This window comes from Vitis vinifera, chromosome 15 (assembly GCF_030704535.1).
Source record: "Vitis vinifera cultivar Pinot Noir 40024 chromosome 15, ASM3070453v1".
In the NCBI taxonomy this organism is placed as follows: Eukaryota; Viridiplantae; Streptophyta; class Magnoliopsida; order Vitales; family Vitaceae; genus Vitis; species Vitis vinifera.
The window spans coordinates 2,829,285-2,834,497 of record NC_081819.1 but is presented as its reverse complement, the minus strand read 5'-3'; positions in this window follow the sequence as shown (position 1 = coordinate 2,834,497).

Sequence of the window (5,213 nt, the reverse complement as noted above, 5' to 3'; positions counted from 1 at the left end):
TTGTTGAAAATTGAAAGGCTTTGATGGGTAGAGAGAGGGCATCGAGAAAAAGAAGAGGAGCAGATTACAAGAGATGGAAAATGGGAGCCGGGTGAGGAATCTTAAACAAGAAGAAAAGGGAAATAAAAAAAAAGAAGAAAATCTGAGAGGGGAGGTTTCCGAGGAGTCTGCATGGGAAAGAGACGGAAGCCATTTTCAAGGAGGAGTAGATAGAAAGGATATAAAAATAAAGACTTAAGAGAGAAAAAAGAAGGAATTGGGATAGGTGAGAAAAGAAGAAGACAATCTAAAAGAAGAGAGAGATTTTGAGGAAGGAGGGATTCGAATAGGTGAAGAGGAAGAAGAAAGTCGTCTGAGGGAAAAAAGAGAGTTGGTGGAGAAAGAGAGAAAGGTAAACAGAGGGAAGAAGTTGGGAAAAGAAGACACAGGTATGTTTCCTGGAAATTACTAGGTTCTTTCGATTTCGTGAGTTTCATCTGATCTCTTTCTATGTATGTTGGGGTTCTGTTTTGCTGTCTGAATGAAAGCTTGGGACACTGCTACACATTGTTATAAAATCTGAATTTGTTGGAGTGTATTTTATGGTTGATCATGCACCTATTCTCTTTGGCTTTGCTTTGTGATTCAATCTGATATGCCTATAATTGTGTTCTAATTTTTGTTTAAAATTCATTTGTTGCCATTCACGCACCCTTTAGCCCGTTAACAACTCAAGAAATGTGGCTTGGTCTAGCATGTCTTCATATCTCCCACTCTTGCTCTGTTTTTTTTTTTTTTTAATTTTTCTTCTCTGTATTATTCTATCATTGTGTAGCAGGTTGTGAAATTATTTTGGTTTGGTATATTGCTGTCTGAAAGTATAATTCCAGGGGGTGCAAACGCACTTTGGGTTTGGTTTTTGAAAGGGAACCATGGCTGTGATATATTCTAATGTGTTGCCACCTTTTGTCTACTGGCGGTGGTGAGGGGTTGGTTTTCTAAAAATGGGAATAGGTTAGAGATGAGAGTGAACTTTAGGCAGTTGGTGCCCGTTGAGGTGTTTTTGTTGCTGCATGGAGGATCTTTGTCATTGGGATCCTTCTCGTTGTCGCTCGCGCCTCACAGTGCAGTGGGTTCCATCATTTTTTCTTCTTAGCCGGAGACAACCAAGTCGGCGTGGAGTGTGAGGAGCGTAATTTTATTTCTGAAACATCAAGTGTGCTGGGCTTCTCTCTACTGTTAATGTATATTATGGGTATATTATATGGGTATATTATGTTATGGGCTTTAGGCCCAGTTAGGTTACTTGTACCGCACACATATGCCTCCTATATAAAGGCACTAATGTATATTCTTTCTCCTATGAAATACAATACAATTGTTCAGTATTTCTAACATGGTATCAGAGCCACTGCTCTGACCCTTTCTTAGCAGTCTGTCTTCATTAGTGTGACTTCCTTTCTTTTTAACGCTTCCGCCAATCACAACTGCCGCCGCAGCCTTTTGCCGATGAACCTCCGACGTCATCCAGGCGTCGTCCTTGGGTTCCGGACCTGCAACCACCGTCCTTAAGGAGTTTCACACCGCACAAGATCACTGTTTTTCGCATCACCGCTGCGAATATTGCTCCGATTTCAATTTTGACGGTACCATTGAGATCGTCCAGTGCCGATCTACACATTCGTGGAAACCTCGTCGCCATCAGATCCCGTACGTCATTTTCTCTGCCACGTCAGCCCTATCTACGTCACCACTACTGACGCGTCAGTGCCACGTTAGCCCTAGCTGACATCATCTCCACGTCATCCGTTGACCAGCGTTGACCATTGACTTTGACCGTTGACCACACGTGGACCAACGTTGACCGTTGACTTTGACCAGTGTTGACCGTTGACTTTGACCAGGGTTGACCAGATTCTCCTTACCCAGTTTTTCGCGTAGATTTCACTTTTGCAGTCTGTTTTTGCATATTGTGTCTCTAAATGGATAAAAAGGATATTTTTCTTTCTCGCCCCATCAATACTATATTGGAGGGAAATAAAAATTACTTATCTTGGTCTCAAGCTATGCACAGTTTTCTTAAGGGTCGCATGCTCTGGCATTATTGTACTGGTGTAATGACTATTCCTGTCAAGGGAGCAAGTGAAGGAGATGCTGTTTTTCTTAATCGCATGATTGAATGGGATAGTCATAACCACATGATCCTCACATGGATTCGGAACACTTCCATTCCCTCTATTTCCAATCTAATGGGCAGCTTTGATGATGCAAAATCTGCATGGGATATGTTGGCCAAAAGGTACTCCACTACTCATGGATCCCTGAAATATCAGTTAGTGGTTGAATTACATCAACTCAGGCAAGAACCAGGGCAATCCATCAATGACTATTATGATCAGCTTCGCTTTATTTGGGACCAAATTGACCTTTCTGATCCAACTTGGACATGCTTAAAAGATGCTAAGCAATATGCTTCCATTAGAGATGAATTTCGCCTCTATGAATTCTTGATGTCACTTCACAAGACTTTGAGCCCATTCGTGGTCAGCTACTCAATCGCAGTCCTGCTCCCTCTCTTGATACTGCTGTAAATGAGTTGGTTAGAAAGAAGCTTGTCTTGCAACCCTTCAAGCCCAGAATAAGTTCAATGTTTTGGCTATTACTCCATCTACTCCACTCATAGAGCAACCCCAGCAATCAGGTGATTCTTATGGCTCTAGCAATCGTCGCAAGCAGACCAACAAAAAGTTCTGCAACTATTGCAAGCGTCCTGGCCACACCATTGAGACTTGTTACCGTCGTAACAAATCTACTGCTGCTGTTGCTAATATTGAGCCTACTCCGCCAATGGCTTCCACCTCAGTTAAGTCCAAGTCTTCTGGATCTACTATCAACCTCTCCTCCACTGAACTACAGGAGATCCTAGCTCAGGCTGTTCGTATGGCTGGTAATGCATCTCTTTCCACTGCCTTATCTGTTCTACCTGGTAAGTCTCAAACTTGGCTTTTTGATTCTGCCTGCTACAATCACATGACACCTCACTCATCCCTATTCTCCAAACTTGACCCTGCACCACATCCTCTAAATATTCATATAGCTGATGGTTCCACCATGCATGGGAATAGTCTAGGTTTTGTTTCAACCTCTAATCTTTCTGTTCCTGGAGTCTTCCATGTTCCTGACCTATCCTATAATTTGTGCTCTGTGGGACAATTAGCTGAACTAGGTTATCGCCTTATTTTTGACTATTCTGGGTGTATTGTGCAGGATCCGAGGACGGGGCAGGAGCTTGGGACCGGTCCTAGAGTTGGGCGTATGTTTCCCGTGAGCAATCTTCATCTTCCACCTGTTGCTCCTGTTTCTATTGCTACTGCAGCTGCTGCAGTTTCTTCCTTACCTTCTCTTGCACTTTGACATTCTCGTCTTGGTCATGTATCATCTTCTCGGGTACAACAGTTAGTGTCTAGGGGTCTGTTGGGTTCTATGTCTAAAGACATTTTTGATTGTACTTCTTGTTAGTTAGGAAAACAGCCAGCTTTGCCTTTTAATAACAATGAATCCATTTCTAATAGTATTTTTGAGTTAATTCATTCTGATGTTTGGGGACCTTCTCCTGTTGCTAGTATTGGTGGATCTCGATACTTTGTTGTTTTTATTGATGATTATTCTCGTTATAGTTGGATTTTATCAATATATAGCAATTTTGCAAAAATGATTGAAACACAATTCTCCAAACGTATCAAAACTTTTCGATCTGATAATGCTCTTGAATATACTCAACATGCGTTTCAAGCTCTGTTACATTCCTATGGCACTGTACATCATCTAACTTGTCCAGGTACCTCTCAGCAAAATGGTCGAGCCGAAAGAAAACTTCGTCATATTCTTGACACTGTTCGTGCTCTGCTTCTTTCTGCCAAAATTCCTGCCCCATTTTGGGGTGAAGCGGCTCTTCATGCTGTTCATGCAATTAACCGTATTCCAAGTGCTGTCATCCATAATCAGACTCCGTATGAGCGTCTCTTTGGGTCACCCCCTGTCTATCATCACCTTCGCTCATTTGGATCTGCTTGTTTTGTTCTTCTTCAGTCTCATGAGCACAACAAACTTGAGCCTCGCTCTAGACTCTGTTGTTTCCTTGGTTATGGTGAAACTCAAAAGGGGTATAGGTGTTATGATCCTGTCTCTCATCGTCTTCGTGTTTCTCGTAATGTTGTCTTTTGGGAACATCGATTGTTTGTTGAACTCTCTCACTTTCGTTCTTCCTTGACTAACTCCTCTGTTTTAGAAATCTTTCCATATGAGTCTCTTGTTCCTTCTACAAATACTTTTGATCCTCCTTTGGACTTCTCTCCAGATATTTTTGATTATTCTCCTAGACAGGTTGCAGATGAACAGATTGATGACGAGCTACCCCACTTTGAGACTGGGTTCCCTGCTCCTACTCTGCCTGAAGATCCTCCACAAGACATTCCACCTCGCCACTCAACCCGGGTAAGATCCATTCCTCCACACCTACTTGACTATCATTGTTACACTGCCCTTGCTACACTTCACGAGCCTCAAACCTATCGTGAGGCCTCTACTGACCCTTTATGGCAGATTGCTATGAAAGAGGAACTTGATGCATTAACCAAAAACCATACTTGGGACCTGGTTCCTCTCCCTCCTGGACAGTCTGTGGTTGGTTGTAAGTGGATCTATAAGATCAAGACTCGCTCTGATGGATCCGTTGAGCGCTACAAGGCTCGTCTTGTTGCCAAAGGCTTTACACAGGAATATGGGATTGATTATGAAGAGACTTTTGCTCCAGTTGCTCGTATCTCATCTGTTCGTGCTCTCTTAGCTGTTGCTGTTGCTCGTCAATGGGACTTTTTTCAGATGGATGTTAAAAATGCCTTCCTTAATGGGGATCTGAGTGAAGCAGTTTATATGCAACCTCCTCCTGGTCTCTCTGTTGAATCAAACAAGGTTTGTCATCTTCGACGTGCACTTTATGGTCTTAAACAAGCCCCACGAGCTTGGTTTGCCAAGTTCAGGTCCACTATTTTTCGCTTGGGTTACACTGCCAGTCCGTATGATTCTGCCTTATTTCTTCGTCGTACTGATAAAGGCACTATTTTGCTTCTTCTATATGTGGATGATATGATCATAACTGGTAATGACCTTAGTGGCATTCAAGAACTCAAGGATTTTCTCAGTCAGCAGTTTGAGATGAAAGATCTTGGACATCT